Source organism: Gymnoscopelus microlampas (assembly GCF_963454915.1).
Source record: "Gymnoscopelus microlampas genome assembly, chromosome: 2".
NCBI lineage: Eukaryota > Metazoa > Chordata > Actinopteri > Myctophiformes > Myctophidae > Gymnoscopelus > Gymnoscopelus microlampas.
In genome coordinates this window covers 35765867-35789705 of record NC_139939.1, presented here as the reverse complement: position 1 = coordinate 35789705, position 23839 = coordinate 35765867, and the positions used below count along the sequence as shown (strand labels likewise).

General features: G+C 41.6%; 1 pseudogene across 1 annotated transcript; it reads right to left on the bottom strand.

Moving 5' to 3' along the window:
• Nucleotides 1-699: 699 nt before the first annotated feature.
• Nucleotides 700-22470, bottom strand: LOC311062754 (A-type potassium channel modulatory protein KCNIP2-like; annotated as a pseudogene). Its single transcript, XR_014602864.1, has 9 exons — nucleotides 22339-22470; nucleotides 8802-8904; nucleotides 7709-7833; nucleotides 6058-6127; nucleotides 5477-5547; nucleotides 4664-4771; nucleotides 2980-3084; nucleotides 2028-2090; nucleotides 700-794 (listed from the first exon to the last, which is right to left on the bottom strand). The product of XR_014602864.1 is annotated as an A-type potassium channel modulatory protein KCNIP2-like (transcript).
• Nucleotides 22471-23839: the final 1369 nt, after the last annotated feature.

Genomic DNA, 23839 nt, shown 5'->3' with positions numbered 1-23839 from the left:
CGGTCTCTCCGGTAGGAGACTGTTTGAGTCTCCTACCGGATACATTAGCATCTTTCCGCCGGTAATCAAATTATTGGCATAAGAATGCGACAAAAACAAAAAAAAATCCATGAATTCAATGCTTCATGGGGTGTGTAATTGATAGAGAATAAGTCATTTCTTTGGTGAACCACTCCTTTAACACGGCAGCTGATATGGGTGGACTGCGAACGCTTTTGAGATTTTCATTTGGGCCCTGATCCAGAAAAGGTTGGGGACCACTGCCATAGGATTGTAATTTAAAAGGGCATTTCATAGAAATAAAAAATAACATTTATTCTGCAAGTAAACTCACATTTACACATGAAATGATCAGGATGTCTCACATTACATCATTGGTTAAGTTAATAGCTTGAATTTGCTCTCCCAGTGATGTCATCAGGAGGACATCACTTGTCCCATGCAGTGTTCAGTACAGCTCAGTGAAATGCTCCAGTCCTTTATGAATCAGACACACTCACCTCCAGTGATGAATCAATTCATTCTTGTTATTATGTGCTTGGTCATGAATAAAAAACAGTACTTAGTTAGTACAGGGATCCACAAGTGGTTGGTATAAGCCCCTCCCTCTCCCTCAACAGGTGTATTTTGCGTAGTCCCGCCCCTGGGCTGGGTTGGGTGGGGTGGGAGGAGGGGCATTACTGCAAAACAGTTCCAGAAGAGAGCAAATTCTCATTATGATTGCTCAAAGTCCACCCACTGTGCCCTTAAATCACATGGTCAAACATGTGCATGGACTGCATGATGTTCTCATCCTGGATGGAAGGGACAAAAGAACAAAAGAAAAACTTTATTTAGAAGGCAGCAGGCAGATTAAGAAACAGTTCAGTGATGTCATCTGCTCAGAGTGAGAACCCAGGGATTAACGATGATACTGGTGGCCCCGGGCCACCAGTATCATCGCCACAGTATACGGGTGTCGGAGATCACAACTCTCCTTTATGACCGCCCGTGGCTGCTCCCGTTACGCAGGGACATGCTGACGCAAGCAGAGGTCGAGATATTCTGTCCCCAGAGCATCTGGCTCTCTGGGTTTGGCCCGTGAGAGGATGAACCTGAGTACTAAGGGATTACCCCAGAACGCCATCTCTACTATTCAGAGCGAGAGAGCCCAGTCTACGAGGAAACTCTATGACGGGAAATGGCGCATGTTTGTCTCACACCATACCGTTCCAAGCCTCTGTGAAGGACTTAATGGATAGCGCAGGGCCTTTTCCACGTTAAAAGTTTATCTGGCGGCTAATTCGGCCTGCCATATTGGCTTTGATAACAAGACGTTGGGTCAACACCTCCTTATCTGTCGGTTCATAAAGGGCCAGACGGCTGTTGCCGGTATCAAAGTCCCTGGTGCCAACCTGGGATTTGAGCCTGGTATTGGACTCTCTGACCCAGTCACCTTTCGAGCCTCTGAGTCAGGTGGACATGAAACATTTATCACTCAAGACAGCATTACTGATGGCTTTAGTGACCACTAAACGTGTCAGTGATCTTCATGCACTGTCATTACACCCGGAGTGCACACAGTTCAATGAGGGGGCTACGAGAGTGATTGTTAAACCCAATTCAGGGTTTGTACCTAAAAATCCCCTGATACAGTGTGTTCCTGTGGAGTTAGAGGCGTTCCACCCGCCTCCCTTCCCTTTGCCTCACAGGAGGAGCAGAGATTACCTTGTCTTTGCCCGGTCAGGGCTTTGAAGATGTACATTGCCAGATCTAGAACTTCAAGGAAGTCAGATCAATTGTTTGTTTCATGGGACGGCGGGCAAGCCCATCTGGAAATTCACCACATGAAACTTAGCGTCCCTATTTGGGGGCGAACATTCGGTGAAAATAGCAGATTTACAAGCTCACAATGCGTTGCGTAATGAGCTTATAGACTGGCTATTTTCCACAAAGGGAAGTAGAGGGGGGAAAAGGAGGCGGCCTAGTATAGATCCCTGGGGGACTCTGGTGAACAAAGTATATACAGGGTATATATTGTAGGAGACCTTTTGACATGAGTCCAAGAACTCCTCTATGGTAACCACTCCATCGTTGTTCGTATCCATTTTCTGTTGAGATGAAACACAGAACTTCAACAAGTTACAAACTGAAGGACACAGAACCTGGCATACATTACATGCACTGTAAAATCGTTTGTGTTGTTGTTTTTGTTGTTTTTACACAGTTAAATTGACACTCAGGGTTTTACAGTGGCTAACTTTACACAATGAACAAAAACCTGACTGTCATTTTGTAGCAATGTGCTTTAACATTGAACTCAAATGGAACCATTGAAGGCCAATTTTATCCAATCAGGATAGAGAACTCAATCAGGATATAGATTAAACAAGTGAAATTGGAAGTGATGACACTAAGAAATGAGCAGGCAAAATTGGAACTGAAACACTATAAAAATGAAGCTTAAAAATGGGTACTTTCTCCTGATTAGCTGAGATTTTGACACCTACCGGTAAATGTATTTTCTGTTTATTAAAGAGCTGGAGAGACGGGGAGACTCCTGTTACTGAACAAACACTCTATAGCAATGATTACTATCAGAATATAGTGCTTTAACCTTTTAACAAAATACTTTTTGTTTTAACCCAAAATATCACTTACCCTACCTTTAATTCATAAAAACTGTTTTGAATTGTTTGTGAACTCTTTATCATGAAGTTTCAGGAGGGGAGATTATACTCTACTCCTGCTTTAAATTTGTGGTGCACATTTTCCCTCCCATGATACAAATCTTTTTCATGGCAGCCATTTTGCCAATAGTTGTGTGATGTTACTGTACCCCGAGAGAGTCTATTATCCAGCCTGGTGATCAGATAATTGGATAAAGGATATCCAATCATCATGCTCATAGTCTGGGTAACAGCCTTTCGCATTCTTTGTTTGACTATCACATTGCATTGTTGTCCGGTTAATATCCTGGCTAGTGTTTGCTTTGTTTACCTGGAAGAAGAGCTCAACGTGTTCTTTGGGTGCGTTGTCTTTAATATTGGGGTAGGTGTACTTTCCCATCATGTCATAGATAGCACGCATGATGTCTGTCATCTCCTGGACAGGACCAAGAAAAAAAAAATGTTGTGGACAGGACTACAGATGTCAGATCGCTCATAGCCACTTTCAACCTGGCCAACCATAGCCAACCTTTTTATTTTTATTTAAATATAAAATATAAAATAATGATTAAAACATTTGTGAATATAGCAGAGCTCACAATGCATCACAATGTGATGTGATATGAGCTTGCAGCTATTTTTGCAGTGCGACACCATCATACAACGAAGTATAATTAGGGCTTAAGAGCACATGGTTTACATGTGCATCCACAAACACAAATACAGGGAGGGAGGGACAGAGAGAGAGAGAGAGAGAGAGAGAGAGAGAGAGAGAGAGAGAGAGAGAGAGAGAGAGAGAGAGAGAGAGAGAGAGAGAAAGAGAGAGAGAGAGAGAGATTCATACTTTAAAATGTTCATCTTACTGTGGACATGTTTGCCTGAAAAGGAATCTTTGAAATGTAATAGTTTTAGAATTGTACTCCTTTAAAAGTTCAGAGATTTAGAATGGAGGCGGATGGAAGGTTTTGGGACCTCAAAAAAACACTTTCACCTAGAAACTCCATTCACAGTTCAAAAATTCCACCTTACTGTGGACATGTATGCTTGAGATTTTTTCTTTGAAATCATTTGTAGTTTTTGAAATATTTAACTTTAAGCGCCCAATGCATTGCCAATGGCAATGGATATTTAAAGGGAAACGGGTACAGGCTACTAATCCTACATACTACCTGCTAGTAACCCCATTCATACTTTAAAATGTTCATCTTACTGTGGACATGTTTGCCTGAAAAGGAATCTTTGAAATGTTTAATAGTTTTAGAATTGTACTCCTTTAAAAGTTCAGAGATTTATAATGGAGGTCGGTGGGCGAATTTGGGACCTAAAAAAAACACTTTCACCTAGAAATTCCATTCACAGTTCAAAAATTCCACCTTACTGTGGACATGCATGCTTGAGATTATTTCTTTGAAATCATTTGTAGTTTGGGAGATATTTAACTTTAAGCGCCCAATGCATTGTCAATGCGGCAATGGACATTTAAAGGGAAACGAGTACAGGCTACTAATCCTACATACTTACTGCTAGTAACCCCATTCATACTTTAAAATGTTCATCTTACTGTGGACATGTTTGCCTGAAAAGGAATCTTTGAAATGTTTAATAGTTTTAGAATTGTACTCCTTTAAAAGTTCAGAGATTTATAATGGAGGTCGATGGACACATTTGGGACCTCAAAAAACACTTTCACCTAGAGACTCCATTCACAGTTAAAAAAATCCACCTTACCGTGTACATGCATGCTTGAGTTTTTTTAGTTGAAGTCATTTGTAGTTTGGGAGATATTTAACTTTAAGTACAGGCTACTAATTCTACATACTTACTGCTAGTAACTGCTAGTTATTTTTGCAGGGCGACACCATCATACAACAAAGTATAATTAGGGCTTAAGAGCACATGGTTTACATGTGCATCCACAAACACAAATACAGGGAGGGACAGAGACAGAGAGAGAGAGAGAGAGAGAGAGAGAGAGAGAGAGAGAGAGAGAGAGTGTGTGTGTGAGCCCTGGTCACCTCTCTGGTGATGCAGCCATCTTTGTTGAGGTCGTAGAGGTTGAAGGCCCAATTGAGTCTGTCAGTGACGGAGCCTCGTAGGATGATTGACAGGCCTGTTACAAAGTCCTTCACCAGGAAAAATAAATGGATTCATGAAAGAAGGGAGAAAAACAGAGACAGATCGTTTTAGAAACCGTCACAAACACACAGAAAGATCAAGGCACTGCACACACAAATTGACTCGTTCAAATTCCCAGTCCAAACAATGAACTTTAATTTAGTTGAATATTAATCTTCAGATGCTACTTGACTTAATTACAACAGGAAGGCTGATAATCTAACTGTGAACACCTTGGTAGAGAATCATCAGACAACACTGCATTAACATTAACATCTCTTTATCTATCAGCCCAGCAGGTAAACCTCAATCACATTTGTTTTAGCATTTAGCAGCTGAAAGTTCATGAACAGAAAAGCCCGTCACAAGGAATAATGAATGATATCAAACAAATCTGAAGTGTTAATTTAACCCATTAAGACCAGGAAAGAATCTGTCATTTTAGATTGTAACAACTTTAACCATTATTTTATACTTTGGCTATTTAAAATTAGCAGATAAACAAGCTCATAGAGCGGCAGTCTGTGCCGCGCTATGAGCTTGTAGATCTGCTTGTAAGTCTTTGAATGTATATTTTAGGTCTTAATGGGTTAAGGCTCTGTAAATGAACAATCTGGATTGTACTGTGTAGAATAAACCACGGGGTAAGAGGAGAGACACCGAGCAGGGCAAAGCGTGTTAAAGCTGGAAAGTAGAGGCCAATGAGATCACACCTCAAAGCTGACTGATCCGTTGTTGTTGGTATCAAAGGCTTCAAACAGGAAGTGAGCATACATACTGGAATCTGACAGGAAGAGAAAATACAGTACAGTACAGTGACCGCTCAGATAGGTAGTGGCACCTTTCACTCTAGTTCAGGGGTTCCCAAACCTTCAGCTCCAGACCCAAAACATACATTTTGTGTATCCCCGGGACCCAAACTTAAAAATATATTAAGAATTAAGCACCAATAGTGAAAGTAGCCAAGCTTGTAGATCTGCTATTTTCACTATTTCTCAAAAGTGTATTTATTTATGGATTTATTGTCTATTTTAATTCAAGAAAGTCTTTAGATTTTTTGTAATCTTTAAAAATAATTGTAAAATAAATCACAATAAATGTGAAAATATATTCTAGATTAATACAGTTACAGACTTTCACAGAGTAGAGAACAGTGTGTGTGTGTGTGTGTGTGTGTGTGTGTGTGTGTGTGTGTGTGTGTGTGTGTGTGTGTGTGTGTGTGTGTGTGTGTGTGTGTGTGTGTGTGTGTGTGTGAGACAGAAAAATTGAGCAAAGTAAAAAATAGGTAACTGACCTCCCTGAGGAAAGAACTGGGAGTAGATGTTTTTAAAAATCTCCTCATCCACCACACCACTGGGGCACTCCTGCACAGGAAAATGCAAAACAGCAGTAAGAAACACACGCACCAAGCAAAAAAAGCAATTCATAAATAAAACATGAGTGCGAAAGTTACCAATGGATGCCTAAAAAGGTGCAGTATAGGGCACAGTGCAAAATGTCTAATCAAACGGTGAAAGCAATTCCATAAAAGTGTGATTTTTAGAAGAGATTTTCTTAAAGACGGCATCTCCATTGCTCCATCGTTTTGGGGCCCTGCCTAAAAAGCAGTTTCCCTGGTCTTTAACCCATTAAAACCGGGAAAGCATCCATGTCATTCTAGATTTTAGCGTTGGCTGTTAAAAAATAGCGTACAAGCTCACATGTGAGCTTGTACATCTGCTACAGTGTATTTTGGAACATTTTAGAAAAATCTTGAAAGTGTTTGAAATATGTTGAATCATTTTAAATGTAGTTATTGTAGACAGTCAATAATGTGGATGGGGGGTCAGCCCTAACCAACCTTTAAAAGTGATCAACCACTGGCCTAGAAGACCCTAAACTTATGGTTTGCCGGTCAGAAAAAAACTAAAACGCTTCATTCATCAAAACAGTTTTGAACGGTTTGTGAACTCTTTATGATGAAGGTTCACAAACCTTCATCAAAGATCATCGCCTATTCTGAGCATGTCATAATAGGCAAAGATTCAGCAAAAATAGCAGATCTAGAATTTCAAAACACGTTGCGATGCGATGCTTTGTGGGCTTGTAGGTCGGCTATTTTAAGTGAAGAGATTTGGTGTAGGCCAAGGATAGACTCCTGAGGGACCCTGTCAAAAACAAAGTAAATAGGGTTCATGTGGTTAAAGTGGACTGGCAGCCAGTGTAACGATGAGGCAGGTAAGAGTGATGTGCTCTCTTTTCCTTGACCTATTAAGAAGTCTGGCTGCAGCGTTCTGATGCTGGAGCAGTACGTAGAAAGTAGGTTGCTATAGCCCAGCGATTCTCAACCTGTGGGCCCCGAGGGCCTTGAGGATATTGCAAGTGGGTTCCCAAATAATTGACAAAACACAGAGATTTTAATGATTATATAACATTAATATAAAATAAAATAACAAAAAGAAAAAGTCTTGGTATTTATTCTTTAAAACCTTGACAAATTAGTTGTGATACTGAGGTACTTAAAAATGTGTATACTATGTTGTTAGTTCCATTGATCCAAGCCGCAACAATCGATTGAATGATAATTAAAATAAACATGCTCTAAGAATTGAACAGAACTGAGGTCAGAGAAGTAAAATAGAACAATCCCCAGTAGTCTGCTGTTAAAAGGAGGTCATTGGTGTCTTGGAGAAGGGCACCCTCTGTGTGAGTGATCTTAAACTTCTTCAAAGATGCTGCTACTCATCCACAAAGTTATTAGTTGTCTTTTTCCAAGACCTTAACTGAAATATGGTGATATAGCATTTACTGAGGGTCGAAAGATTTACAGTAAACTATGTTTCTAGGTTTCTTTCACGTGTGTGTGTGTGTGTGTGTGTGTGTGTGTGTGTGTGTGTGTGTGTGTGTGTGTGTGTGTGTGTGTGTGTGTGTGTGTGTGTGTGTGTGTGTGTGTGTGTGTGACTGACGTTTTTAAAGCCTCTATATAGTATCTGTAGCTCTCTCTTGTTGAAGTTGGTCTGCTGCAGCAGCTTGTCCATGCCATCTGGTCTGTAACGCAGAGTCGCATTTTCTGCTTCATCTGCTTCAAAGTCTGAGAGACACAGAGAGGAAACACATACAGTGCCAGTCACACTCTGTCACACCATGAGGGTGTACAGCTGAACCTCTTCGTTACATTTCTCAGGGTTCATGGGAACCTCAGCAGAGCTGGTGAACTACTAAGACAGTGGTTCACAAACTTTTCAACCGGCGACCCAAAAGATAAATGTACCCAGATGTACAAAAATACTCTATGAATTAACCACTTAAACATATTAATAGTGAAAATAGCAGATCTACAAGCTACACTGTTTTTGTATTATTTTTTTAATTCTGAAATTCTTTCGAATTTACTTTTTTTTTTTTTTTTTATGTTTATGTTTTGAAATAATGATTTAAAAATAATTTGTAGGAAACAAAAAAGAATGACTCCTGACCCCAATAAAAAGTATTCTGTTTGGGAAACAGAGTACTAAGAGTGTGGGGTCTTGACTGTGGGGTCAAACATCTGAGATCTAAAGCTTGGTTTGGACGATGAAAGTGAATAGGTTAGTCTGTGAGGTCAGAGTGAGGGGAAAAAAGGACCACTGTGGTGTCTAGAAATACGGGGCCAGGAGCGGTAGAGAGAAGTAGGACATAGAGTAGTCTTTTTTTAGCTGAGATTCTATGTTAAAATTCTCAGTTCCGAGGGGATATTGGGGCCTAATTGCAATGAGGCCAGGTAGTCTGGTAGCTTGAAAAACAGGGGTTCCATCAAACAGAAAGGAGAGGGAGAGAGAAAGTAAGTCAGGAGTATGTGCTCTCATACTGTATACTAGTGAGTGACAGGGACTAGGTTATTTAAAAAGTTCTGTGTTAAGGCCAACTTATACTGTGTTGTTGTTCAAGTGGAAATACATTATTTTTGTTGAGCGACACGAGTGGAAAAACGACTTGGTTTCATAGGGACAGTGTTTTTTTGTAATGAGAACAGGCTGTGCGGGGGTCCAGACTACAGAGTAGACATCCAGAGACAAGCACTTGCTTTGGTTGACGGAGGGGCTGGAGGAAGAGCGACAGCATGGCAAGAGTCTGAGGAACCGCTGCTTTATGGTCTTTTTATTGGCTTTAGATGGAGGGTTCCCTAGGAAACAACCAATCACAGCAAAGGTTAGAGGGGGAGACAGCATAACTACATGATCCGTTTCTCCACATTACTTGCCTATACTGTATACTACACAATACTATACAGTACTAGAAGTAGTATGATATATATTAGTATGATATATTAGTATATGATATATATCAAAAATGGTGACTAATAGTTCAATGTATGCACTATTGGTAATATATATTTTATACTCTATGATTAAGTAATTAAGATGGAACTGTCCACTTTATGTTGCCTGCATCATGTAACAGGAATAAAATACTAACCAAACTGCAGTACAATGTTTACACTATAAAAGATTTTGCTTATAAAAGCAATTAGTTTGCTGGTCTGGCTTTGGCCCCATGTGAGCCGTACAAATACAAACTGTTGGCCTTCGTACCAGAATGTGAAATGACACGACTGAAGAGCTTAGGATAGTAAAACCACCATTATCTTTTGCACTTTTATAGATGTGCTTGGATTTGGGGATTTTGCCCACTTTTGATATGTCTTGTGTTTTAATTTCTGTACGGTATGTTCTTTATTTTTAGCCATAATGTATTTAGAAAAGTTGAAAGATTGTTATTAGTAGTACACAGTAAAATCAAAGGTGTTAATTTAACACTGAGAGTATAAAAGTGTAACAGCAGGATTACCTATTTCATTGTCCGGGACATACAGTTAGAGACGTCAAGAAAGTGGGTTTTAAAACTACTAGAAAGAGTCTTATGGAAGAGAGAGGGCTCACTGCTAAATTGCGAAAGAAGTGAAATTGCTAGAGCACCTTAGAGATGTGTGTTTGCCAAGTCAAATCAAATTTATTTATAAAGGTTAAACCACATTTTAAAGCAAATCTCATTGACCAAGTGCTGTACAGACCAGGAGGTAGCTAAAATCACAAATACAAAAAACATAGACACAACAAGACATACAGCTCAAAGGCTTATAATCAGCAATCAAAACAAAAGCCTGAGCCTGGTCCACGGGACAGCTAGTCCCAAGTCAGCTGACCTGAGGGACCTGGAACATTTTAACCTTTGGTTAAAAGGTCAGCAATGTAGGAGGGGAGGCAATCCATTTAAAGCGTTATAAACAAACAGGAGAATCTTTAAATTGACCATCCTGGCAGCCAGTGGATAGAGGGATAGGGGTAATATGTAGTGGTAGATGTTTTTAAAAAATCTCATCATTCACCACACCACTGTTACACTCATCAGGAGCCTGAGGAGGAAATAATTGCCAATACAAAATTGGGGAGGAAAAGGGGTGACTAGAAAAGTAGGCAGGGTTGCCTACCCAGGGCCCGCAAACTTTGGAAGGCAGTCATAGCCACTTGGAATGAGATCTGAAAAATCGAACTGCATGCCTGATTTTTAATATTCCATCCTGATTGGCGAACATTGCTGGCCCACAATAACCTACCTGAACTGGCGGAGACCTGTGTGTTATACACACAACTGGCGGAGACCTGTGTATTATAGTGTTATACACTTTTTCTAGTTTCTTCTGTTTCCTGTCTATAAGAAGTGTGTCCTCTCTAAAGTGATAGGTGTTTCCTATCAGTGTAACAGGTGTTTCCTATTAGGGAGATAGGTGTTTCCTTTCTATAAGGTGATACTGTAGATTACAGAACATGGAGCAGTTTTCTCTTCCTGCCCTTTCCTCCGTGTGTTATGTTGTCATCGTCAGCAACAGCGTCTATAGTGTGACCCATGCATTGCATACACTGTGACTGTGTGTGTGTGTGTGTGTGTGTGTGTGTGTGTGTGTGTGTGTGTGTGTGTGTGTGTGTGTGTGTGTGTGTGTGTGTGTGTGTGTGTGTGTGTGTGTGTGTGTGTGTGCGTGTGCGTGCGTGTGCACAGTATATACAGTATACACAGCGTGTGCATATATATACTTTATATACTGCATACACATGGTATCTTAATCTCTCTCTAATTTTGCTCTTCCATTTGGTGTAGCAGACAAGCATACTGCCAGCAGCAGCTGACGAAGTGCAGTCAGTGCAATGGGTACAATTACAGGGAAACCAGTAACAATAACCTTTAAACTACAAGTGGAATGTTCCAGGTATACTCTAAGTAGGACAGCCATCTCTCTCTTCCTTCTCATCTCTATTTTTTATGTGCTCTCTTTCTCTCTATGGTCCACTACCATGGAGTCTGTGTAAAGGTACACTTAAAAATAGCTGTAGCAAAACATTTCTTGGAGTGACAATAACAGTGGCTCTTGAAATGCACCTGGGCAGTGATATATTAGACATTTACTAATACACAGCACCTAATAGGCCTATAGCTTTTTGTGCCATTTAAAATGCCTTGAGCATCTTATGACTCACACTACTCATCGCACTATTCATCTTACAGAATATATAAACCGGTCTGGCCCAGGATTAGAATACATCTCACAGTAAATATATATCTGTGATTTCTCAGGTGATACAGGGCAGCAGTAGATGTGTGAATAGAGAAGCAGGACACAGGTTTGTAACCTGCCGCAACTATAGGTGCAAAAGTGCTGTTGAGCAAGGTATTGAACAAGCTATTCTGGTGCTGTATAGTGGCAAAACGCAAACGACTGCAGTTGTAGCAGTGCAGCTGGTGAATGTGGGACAGGGAGCTGCTTTAGACATGCACCTGGGCTCTGTCAACTGTCCCTTGATAAATACAAGGATAAAACAAATTGCACCTCATAGCCAGTGTGCACTGTAATTCGAAACGTTTGACAACGTGCCACACGTTTACCATCAATAACAGTGTCCACATTACCAGCAGAAACACGCCCATGACATGATTTGGCACACTGTGTTTGTGCTGAATTTACCAGCAAGGCCAATCAATTCAGACATGTTCAACAATCTATGTATTGCAGAGAAGCTATGTAACATCAAAAAGTTTGATGTATCTTTTCCCGCAAAAAGCTCCAGGTGTCATAATTATCATGGTTAAAGCAAACTAATTTGAGCTAAAAGTACCTGGTAACAGTGTGCCAGTCACCCAGCGGTAAATGTGTCTTCCCGCATCCAGCAGTCGTTTTCTGTACCTCGTCCTACGTCGGCCCATGCTGAACAAGTTCCGTCTTTTAAATCCTCTTTCTTTCTGGTCGAGACGATGTTTAGTATTTGCTTTACCGATACAGGAGGACAGCGGGGCGACAGACAAACACGGTAGGATGTAACCCTAGGCCAGCCAGTGGATGGACCCTGAAGCAAAGTGTCTCAGGGTGTCATCAAAGGGGACATGAATGTTTCAGAAGGTCATGGGTGCGGCTCCAATGTGTGGTTTTGAAGTGTGTTTATAATCCTCCTGCTGCCAATTCCGATGAGCGTCCTGTGATGAGATGACCGGATGATATGACAGCGGACGTCCTGTTGTCCCCTTTCTACCGTTTTTTTTTTTCGTCCTGAGGCTGAGTGTCAGTTCCTCCCTGTGGTCTGCGTGGTGCTCAGATGGTCTTGATAAGAGGCTAGAGTAAGCGCCCTGAAAGCTGAGCTCCGGCTCTCTCTCTCTCTCTCGGCTCTGCTCCTCTGTCTCTCTCCTGTCTGGTCTGGTCAAATGACCCTCTATTTATTACAAAGCCAAGAATCCAGATTTGATTGGATAATAACCAATAATCAATTACAATTATACAAACTGGTTAAAAATAACCCGTAATAATCATGATTATGTCCTAATAATATCCTGGTTGTATCTAAGAATCATTTACTCCTAAATCAGTCCAGGTGCTCAGCCTGAAATAATCCTGATTTGAAGAAACCTTCCTCTTATCTTCCAGCACATCCTTCTTATTGTCTCTCAGACTTTTGTTAATGCGTCACCTTCCTTGGAAACATCCACCTGTTGTGTCTCACCAGTTATCCTTGTGGACAGCAAATGGTTTTACAATTCTATCCACTCCTATCTCACAGACCTCTCTCTCTCTCTCTCTCTCTCTCTCTCTCTCTCTCTCTCTCTCTCTCTCTCTCTCTCTCTCTCTCTCTCTCTCTCTCTCTCTCTCTCTCTCTCTCTCTCTCTCTCTCTCTCTCTCTCTCTCTCTCTCTCTCTCTCTCTCTCTCTCTCTCTCTCTCTCTCTCTCTCTCTCTCTCTCTCTCTCTCTCTCTCTCTCTCTCTCCAGCAAATTCAAACAGAAGCAACTCTCTCCCTCTTCCTATATCCCCACTCTCACCTCCTTCCCTGCCTCCACTCCTCCACTCTGTAAAAGAACTGAGAACTGACACACCTCCTGCCGAGATGTTAACCTCCCCTGCTCTCTCCCTGGTTTCCATCCTTCCCTCCCCCTGGCCTCTCTTCAAGCTGTCAGCTTTTCCATTCTCTTTGTTTTTCTGTCCTCTCTCTCTGGTGGCTCCTTCTTTACACGTACTGTATCTCTGATCCAAGGCCAGAGGTAAAGGTTGTGCAGACCAGTAGACAGTCCTTTGGATTTGTCTGAAGATTCTCTCTCCCTTTCCTCATCTTTCCTCACCCTCTTTGTCTCTCTTCTTTCTCTTGCCAACTTTTATCCTTTTTCCATCTCTTCATACCCTCGGTCTCTCGCTTATTTCCTCTTGCTATCTTTTCAGTTTTTCTATCTCTTCCTCACTTTCCTATTTTCTCTTTCTGAACCAGCTATTCTATGTTTCATCCTTCCCTCCTCTCTCTATCTTTTACCCGCACCTTCTTATTTGTTTTTATCGCCTCTTTCTCAGCTTTTGAATCCTCAAGCGCTGCTGTGAGTCGCGGTCTCTCTCTGTCAATTTCTTCCATGCCTCTCTGGCTCCACAACGCAGAGTTGATTAGCGTTTCCATGGCAACAGCTCTCTTCACCCTTGATGAAAGGCTAGCGGTGGAGCTGCTCCCCAAGCTACAAACAGCAGCACAACATTAACTATGGCCTTCAGCCATCAGAGACACTTAAGGCCATGAAGCAAATGATCACTGAATCTATTATTTATTTTGAATATATATTTATTTTGATATATTTTGTTATCTGTTGTTGTTGTTGTTGATGATGTTGTTGTTGTTTCGGGGAGGGGGGGGGGGCGTAGAGTATTGAGTCTTTTTACATCCTTATATATAAGTATCTAATGTATGATTTTGTTTACTACATTTTACAGTTTAGTACAATTTAGTATTAACTAACTTAACTTAAGTATGATTATTGTTTTCTATGAGTTAATACTTTAAAATGTAAATGATTGTAAATACTTTTAACTAAAGCCAACTCAAGTAGGCTACAATGTGCCATTCACTACATTCTATTTCTGTCCACTGTACAATATGAATAATTATATTTGACTACCAAAGCCTTACAAATGTATAAATACACACTGTTTGACAAGGTATACTATTTGATAATAAATGGTGTTTTTCAAAGGATTACAAGGAGAATGCCAGTGTTGAACATATTGGAGGATTATAGTTCATCTTAGATAAGGTTATCTATGCATGATTTGCTAAAAGACTACAATAACAGTAAGTAGTAAAGGCTACAGTAGGTCTTCCTAGTCAGTAATACCTTCTTCCTGCCACAAGAGGGAGGTCTCACACTGTACTAGTCTGACAGATAACTTAACTTAGCCTTAACAAAAAGGCTTGATATTACAGTTTTTCACAATTGTTAACACACAAAAAGCGAAAATTCGGCACAATTTTCACAACCTTAACTTCATGTACTAACCGCTCCACCCAATTTGGCACTACTTCACACTCCCTTATCTGCATTAGACTCTGACTTTCCTTCTTTACACTCTGATGTCAATTACATTATCACCTTGTTGTCCAAACACTACACACAATGTTCAGTTGTTGCACACACTTCTCCCATAAACTCTCAAAGCATCAATCTACAACACACCTTGGTGTCCAAACACTACACACATGTTCAGTTGTTGCACACACATGCAAACTCCACACACTTGTGTGTGTGTGTGTGTGTGTGTGTGTGTGTGTGTGTGTGTGTGTGTGTGTGTGTGTGTGTGTGTGTGTGTGTGTGTGTGTGTGTGTGTGTGTGTGTGTGTGTGTGTGTGTGTGTGTGTGTGTGTGTGTGTGATAGAAGTCATTGTAGCATGTACAGTGTGATGCTTTCTAGCCTGTTTAGCCTACTTACTAAAGGGATAGTAGGGAAGTTCAGAACTAAACAAACACCGCCACTCCAGCAGTTCTTTTCCCCGACCACCAGGGGGTGACGCAGGAGGGAGTTCCATAGAGCAAGGGTACATTTCAAGGAACCGTGCCCCAAACAGGTTGCTTTATTGGGATACAATATGCGGATATGCCTGCCCTGCTGGTTCTCTGAATTTTTATTTTTAAATAGGCTCTTTCATGATAAATTGACCACATATATGAAGTTAAACAACTACATTCTATCCACACGCTATCTTAAAAGTAAATTCGGTGCCTCAAAAACGAAGTTTGAGAGCGTTTTAAAACCGAAAGTAAAACGTTCATACGGACACGGACGCGCACGGACGCGCACATGCGTGCATTAATTTACGTCCCGGACATAAACATATAACACATAAACATTAGGGAAAATACGGATTTCAGAAAGAGGGCTGTGTTTCAATGAAGGAAAACACCCCAGCATCATTATATAGTGGCTGATAGAGGGGAGAAAATGAAAAATATATATATATAAATATTTTTTAAATTTAGGCTTAATGTTCCCTACAATCCCTTTAAGCTATTGCTGGGTTAAAATATTAATGGACTTCAAGGTGAAGGATCACTTTATTGAGTTGACAACGTTTGGATCCTCACAGGATCTTCATCAGGTCACTATACTGACCTGATGAAGATCTTGTGAGGATCCAAACGTCAACTCAATAAAGTGATCTTGAAGACGGTGAACGGGCCCTAACTCTTTAAATATTTGTTTCTTTAGCCTAGCGCCCACTGTTAATGTGCCTGTAATTAGGTATGCTTTAAAATATGAATGGCCCATAGAATAATGAATACATAGGAAATAAGTGCCCTTCTTCTATAGACTCAGCATACCTTGCTGAAGGACTACTCACTGTCAGGTGAAAAAAAGATGATGATGAATCTGATGATTCCATGTGGTTGTCTACACCCTCCCCACGCCAAGTCGACCAAGTCAAGTCAAGTCAAGTCAAATGTATTTATATAGCACATTTAAAAACAACAGCAGTTGACCCAAAGTGCTTTCCAAGAGACAAGAGCAACATATAGACCGTAGTCTATTAGCAAAGCAATAATAAAAGCATATAAAGTAATAGGAAAACAAAAACAAAACAACAACAAACAATAACAGACAATGACCTCAAACTGTGTTAAAAGCAAGAGAAAAAAGGTGGGTCTTCAGTTTGGATTTGAAGTTCTCAATGGTGGGGCTTGCCTTAATGTGGAGTGGGAGATTATTCCAGAGTATAGGTGCGGCCAGGGAGAAAGCCCGGTCACCTTTGGTAATGAGGTTTGTTTGGGAAACTGAAAGGAATTTCTGAGTGGATGATCTACTGTAAGTAACCTTAGTGGCAGGAGGCGAGTTTATCAGATCGGAAATGTATGGAGGGACTAGACCGTTAATAGCTTTAAAAACAAAGAGCAAAGCTTTAAACTCAATTCAAAGTTTTACTGGTAACCAATGCAGTTGTGCCAGCACAGGGGTAATATATAGAAACTGTCCTTAACAACACTACTAGCTTGTTTATAAAATTTTGCTCTGCGTCAAAGAAGACACCCAGATTTTTACTGAGCCGTTAGAACTTTCCCGCAGGGGGCCAAGTGCTTGGGAGAGACGGGCGGTTGAGGCTGGAGGGCCAAAGATAATTACCTCAGTTTTATTTTTGTTTAACTGGAGGTAGTTTGTTGCCATCCAGCATTTGATGTCTTCCAGGCAGTTAAAAAGATTTGTCAGAGAGCTGGTATCGTCAGGCGAACTAATTTAAAACCGTGCCCTTAAAGCCAATCTCATCCTCTAAACGTTTTAAAAGAGTGGCGTGATCGATAAAAGGCTGCACTAAGGTCAAGGAGGACTAAGATGGCACCAGTGGTGGAAAAAGTACACACATGTTTTACTTAAGTAAAAGTATCAATACTGCAATGTTAAAGTAAAAGTCCGGAATTCAAAATTGACTTGAGTAAAAGTACATAGTAAAAGGCAAGTTCTCGAAATCGCGTGGGGAGGCGAAAGGACACGGCCATTTCAATTCATTTCCTATGGGATTCACGTGGTTACTTCATTCTCTGCCTAGGACCAGTTTGTTTCCCACGCCATGAGAAAGATACATAAAGTAAATCTTCTACCTCTGAAGTTCTTCTCAAACCTAAAGCACAGTCTTGATCATCCAGATCAATGAAAGCACCAGGGGGGTGTGGGTGTGGGTGTGGTGTGTGTGTGTGTGTGTGTGTGTGTGTGTGTGTGTGTGTGTGTGTGTGTGTGTGTGTGTGTGTGTGTGTGTGTGTGCGTGCGTGCGTGCGTGCGTGCGTGCGTGCGTGCGTGCGTGCGTGCGTGCGTGCGTGCGTGCGTGCGTGCGTGCGTCCGTCTGTGTTAGTGACCTGGGTACCTAAGATATGTCAATCAAACTGTCAAATACAACAGCTGCTTGCCCATGGAAAGACAAACAATGCTTTAACAGGGCTTTGAACACAAACAAACACACACACACACACACACACACACACACACACACACACACACACACACACACACACACACACACACACACACACACACACACACACACACACCTCTGATGGTGGAACAATACAATTATGAGTGACTGGGAGAGAGACAGCAAGGCAGAAACATGAAGACAGACAGGTAGAATGATAGAAGAAAGAGAAAGGAATACAGAGAAAGAGAGATAGAAGTTGATAAAATATTCTGTTGAATATGAGCGAGTATTTTTAGATCACACAGAATAAAAGGTCTTACTCACACATTTCGTGCGCGCACGCACACACGCACTCGCACTCACACACACACACACACACACACACACACACACACACACACACACACACACACACACACACACACACACACACACAGATATCAGGAAAGAGAGCGAGATGAGTGTAAGAGGGGGGAGGCATGGTATGGATCAAGAGATGAACCTGATATGACCAGAGAGATAAAGCACAAAGGGGAATCAGAGAGAAATAGAAAGAGAGAGACAGAGAATGAAAGAAAGAAAGAGAAGAGGGAGTGGGAGAAAAATACATTGCTAGATGTAAGGTCAAGCGTTTGAGAGCTTTTAAATCTGTTAAACATTTCTCACAGCTTGTACACGGTGAAGTGTCGTGATAAACGAAAGCATTCACTTTCTCTCTTCGCTCGAACACATTTTCGGTAAGCAGCACCATCATTGGGCTTTAATGTATGTGTCTCCCTCTCTACATGATATATACAGTAGTATATACAGAGTTACAGAAGGGTGACAAATTAAAGGAAAAACCTGAATAAATGAGGGTAGAAAAAAACGAATGCATGCTTCCATGCAGGTCTATTGGGAGAAATGAAGCCATTAATATCCAACCATGCTCTGTGTCTGAATAATAATTCTGAGCAGACCCAGTTTACCTCAATTTTGGATCACGTGACAAGAGATCTAAGTCAGTATAAACTAGAAAAAGTGCTCCTCGGAGCACAGGTCTCCGCCAGGTCAGGTAGGTTATTGTGGCCTCCTGGTGGCGCTATAATAGGCCAATGTGAAAAGGGTGGCATTTCTTCTTAGGCCTTTCAATGGGATGACACTGCATTCATGATTTGAGGCATTTTGTTCCAAAAATGTGTTTTGCTAAATTAGACCTGCTGGTGGCGCTATAAAGGCCAATGTGAATCTGAAAAGGGGGGCATTTCTTCCTCGGCCTAGTGGGAATCTGCATGCAAACTTTCACGGAAATTGCACACTGCATTCATGTTTTGAGGCATTTTGTTTAAAACTGACCAATCCTGCAAACTTTGGAAGCCACTGTAAGCCAAATAGGATGGAATATGAAATATCGGACAGATCCATCAGAATCACATGACTATGGAGATGCAGTGTACCAATTTGCGTGTTTTTTGGACATAATCTGAAGGAATAATCTCCAAAAATGTATTTTACATAAATCGGCCTCCTGGTGGCGCTGTAAAAAGCAGATGTGAAAAATGCAGTCCAATGTTTTTCCTTGGCCTCTAGGGAGTGTGCGTGCAAAGTTTCACGCAGATCGGTGCAGCTATAGTTAAAAATGCAAATCGGCCAGTTATAGCGCCACCATGAGGCTGATTTGAAAATGTTCAAGTGGCATTTCTTCCTCGGCCTAGTGGGAATGTGCGTGTGCAATTTTATGGAAATGGCAAGCTGCGTTCATGATTGGAGGCAGTTTGTTCAAAACGGACCAATCCTGCAAACTTTGGAAGCCAACCTTAGCCAATGAGGATGCAATATGGGAAATCGGACAGATCCGGGTTGATCACATGACTATAGAGATACTGTGTACCGATTTGCATGACGTTTGGTTAGAAGCTGTAGGTGTAATGAGAAAAAATGGGTTTTGCACAAATCGGCCTCCTGGTGGCGCTATAACAGGCCCATGTGAAAAATGTGGGGCAGAGGTTCTGAATTGGCATCCAGGGAGTGGGTGTGCACAGTTTCGCAGCGACCGGGCCAACGGTGCCGGAGATTAGCTGTTAACACACAGACAGGACACACACACACACACACACACGGACGGACGGACGGACGGAGGGTAAAACATACTCTCTCGCCATGCCTTTCGGCCTGGCGGAGACAATGAGGGTTCATTATTGGTGCACACTGCACAGATGGCAGGGGCGTCACGTCAGTCACAAAAACTGTTCAAATGGCTATTGTTCGAATAAGAACAGTGACTAAAGTGACATCTGCCTTTGGATCTACAGTATAGGGAAGACATCTGTAAACAGATTATGGTCGAAATCTCATTTTCAGTGACTTTCACTTTCATGCTTGTCCATTAGTGTCTCTCCCCATTTGTCTCTTTCTCCCAGGCTGTCTCCCTCTCTCCAACTCTCTCCCTCCCTCTCTCAGTCAGTCAGTCAGCCAGTCAGTGTTGCTTGACTATAGGTTAGATCAGTCTGTTAGCTCTGTTGGCGTACATGGAGGCCAGGCCAGATTCAAGCTGGCCATGCAAGGATAAATAGATTAAATTATTGCAAACCAGCATTGCCTCGCCGATGGCGTCTGTCCATACTGTAATCCCATAAGGACATCCTCCAGAGTAGATGTCCATTTCAGACAAAACCTACTGAAATAAAAGTTGGGGAAATTACCTCTAAAATAGAAACTCACACACACACGCACGCACACACAGACACACGCACGCACGCACGCACGGACGGACACACACACACACACACACACACACACACACACACACACACACACACACACACACACACACACACACACACACACACACACACACATTTGAACTGCAATACTTGAAGACTTTCAACTAATTTCCATTGATTACGTTCATACCCAAACCTCTAAACCATCACCACAAACTTAACCTTAACCGTGCCTAACCTTAACCTAACTCAAATTCTGACCCTATGTCCTAACCCCAAAAACAACCTCTTGAAAAGTGAGGACCAGCAAAATGTCCCCACTTTACCTAATTATCCTCATCTTTTTGTTTAATCTCATTTGATATACTTTATTGTCCCCTTTTATTTATTTGTATTAGTCCTCTGTATTTGACCTACAGTAACAGTAAAGAGCCACAGTGTAGCGATCGGGAACAACTCTTGTTGTAACGCCGGTAGCTTGGTCAAGGGCACTGGCAGTAGCATGTACCTATTGTAGCATGCATGTCTTTTGGTGTGGGAGGACACTGGAGCACTGGGAGGAAACACATGCAAACACTGTGAAAACATGCAAACTCCACACAAAAAGGCCCGTCTGCTGGTGTTCAAACCCAGGACCTGCTGTAAGGAAACTGTGCTGCTGCCACTGCGCCCGTGCTATCCTTGATAGGACATTTGGTTCTTGAAAAGAAATATAAACCTGCTTGCTTGCTGGTACGAACACACACACACGCACGCACGCATGCACGCACGCACGCACAGTTATTATCCATTTTTGTATTTGTTTACCCAAGACATTTGTGTCCAGGGGTTGTTCTTTGAGTCATCGAGGAGGAAAGGATCTTGCTCAAGTATAGGCTTACATTAAAAAATTATCAATTGTTAAAAGTGGCCTATTTCACCTTTTATTAAATCATTTGTAGGCTATGCCTAATTTTCAAAGGCAGCTACATATATATATATATACACACACACACACACACACACACACACACACACACACACACACACACACACACACACACACACACACACACACACACACACACACACACACACACACACACACACACACACACACACAATAGAGGACAAAGGTTAGAGGACAAAGACACCTGGTCGTTCAGGGCAGTCAGTGCAGTGATGGTGAGTAGGTAGCCCCTACGGAACCTCTCCCTCCGCTGTACGCTGTATAGCTCCGAGATGAGGTCCCTCGTTAGTTACTGCCGTCTGTTTTCGAAATGGTCGCACGTCGTCCACTTTACATGTTTCTTACCCCTTTCTGCACATCGTATCCAAAATGTAAAGCATTTCCGCCACTCTCTCAGGTGTTTGAAGTTTTAACGCGCCATAAAAGCTATCCAACGGGTTGAAGAAAGTATTTAATTTGCCTCGGTTTTCATCCGGTTCCATAATATTTTGCATTAGAAGATGCAATTCAACATTTGACCAGTAGGGTAACCAGTAATGTTATCTCTACGGGCGCAACTCTTGCGCAATGTCTTAAAAACCATGTAACCGGATGAAAACCGAGGCAAATTAAATACTTTCTTCAACCCGTTGGATGGCTTTTATGGCGCGTTAAAACTTCAAACATCTGAGAGAGTGGCGGAAATGCTTTACTTTTTGCATACGATGTGCAAAAAGGGGTAAGAAACATGTAAAGTGGACGACGTGCGACCATTTCGAAAACAGACGGCAGTAACTAACAAGGAACCTCATCTCGGAGCTATACAGCGGAGGGAGAGGTTCCGTCGGAGCTAGTGAGTAGGCAGACACTGACTCCTACTACAGTTTCTGAAGGTCTAAAAGTAAAGGTCCGTCCAGCATAAGAAGTTAGATGTTAGTTTGTGGTGATTTGTGGCAGCAGTCATAAATCATTCATTTATGAGCAAAATCCTACATTGTCAAAGGAACGATTTGGTGCTACAGTAGGCTATGGTGGCGGCGACTTGAAAATACTTAAGGGAATGTTAACGAGCTTCGCCTTCGACGCTTTTAACGCAATATATGTTTTAAATAAGAATCCCTTATAGTTTAAGGCAGACCAGCAAACTAAATACATTCTTAAATGTGTGTAGCTTAATAAGTTATTAACCTAACTTTTTCTTCAGACATAAAAAAAAACTGAAAGTAAATGTCATCACCTACCTGTCAGTGGATCGTAAGATCTATCCAGCTCCCGAGAATCAGACAAACTCTGATCTCGACTTTTCTGCTTCATATTCGGGCGAAATGCTTACCAGACCCTCGGTAAAAAAGAAAGAAGATCCGACCTTCTCCTCTTTGGATCAACGGCGACTGCAATTTAGCATCTAACTCATTCATTCATTTTACGCACACATAAACTTATGGTCTATGTGTGTAGAAAGATGATGAGACTTGTAACCAGTCAAAACCCTCGGCTGGTCGTCTTTTAGCCACACTGTTAAAAACAGCCTCCAGTTACAGTCGCCCAAGCCCTGCCCAATTAACATTCGCTCTTAATTATCTTGTGCCGTGGTCAATACACCGTTTGCATGAAATGACTGTCTGCACGACCTGGAGTTTAGACGTAGTTTGTTATCTTATGGTGTCACTAAATCAGGTGATTTGTTGACTGCATCCAGTCTTAAAGAAATGCAGAATGGAATCTTCAGTCAATGAGAGTCAAATGAGAGAGAGAGAGAGAGAGAGAGAGAGGGGGGGGGGGGGGGGGAGGGAGGGAGGGAGCAGCGATGGAAGAACTTAGAAGTAGGCTACTCACATGTTTTACTTAAGTAAAAGTATCAATACTGCTGTGTAGATAATATACTCTGTTATTCCCGTCAGTGCCGTATTCAAAATAGTTGCGTAAAAGTACAAAACTATCAGCATCAAAATATAATTAAAGTAGCCTACCAAAATAGCTGATCTACAAGCTCACAATGCATCACATCGCGAGGCATTGTGAGCGTTGTGAGAATCTACAAAGTAACTAGTAATTGTAGTGTAGTGAATGTACAATATTTTCCTCAATGATAAAAGTATTGAAATTAGTAAATACTGAAGAAAGTAAAAATACCTCAAAATTGTACTTAAGTAGTACTTGAGTAAAGTCACTTTACACCACTGGGAGGGAGGGAGAGAGAGAGAGAGAGAGAGAGAGAGAGAGAGAGAGAGAGAGAGAGAGAGAGAGAGAGAGAGAGAGAGAGAGAGAGAGAGAGAGAGGGGGTTATGTTGGTTCTGTAGAGTGGATGACAGTTTGACTGAGAGGAGTGTTTAAGAAAAGCAAAGAGAAATGAAGGGATGGGATCCAATTTAACAAGGTGACAACTGCAGAGCAGGTGTGTGACCCCTCTCCTCCATATTCAACAGCAGTCCAAAAGATTCATTCATCTTTCCCCTCATCATCCATCAGTGCTGTCACATAGATGTCAGAGGATGGAGGATGGAGAAGAGAGGGGAAGAGGAGAAGAAGAAAGTGACATGTCTTCTTCACCCAGCAAGTGTGTGTGTGTGTGTGTGTGTGTGTGTGTGTGTGTGTGTGTGTGTGTGTGTGTGTGTGTGTGTGTGTGTGTGTGTGTGTGTGAGAGCGTGCGCACACATGCATGTGTGTCACAGAGTTTATAGCAAATGGGATGATATTTACAAAAATAGAATAGGGTGTGTGTGTGTGTGTTTGTGTGTGTGT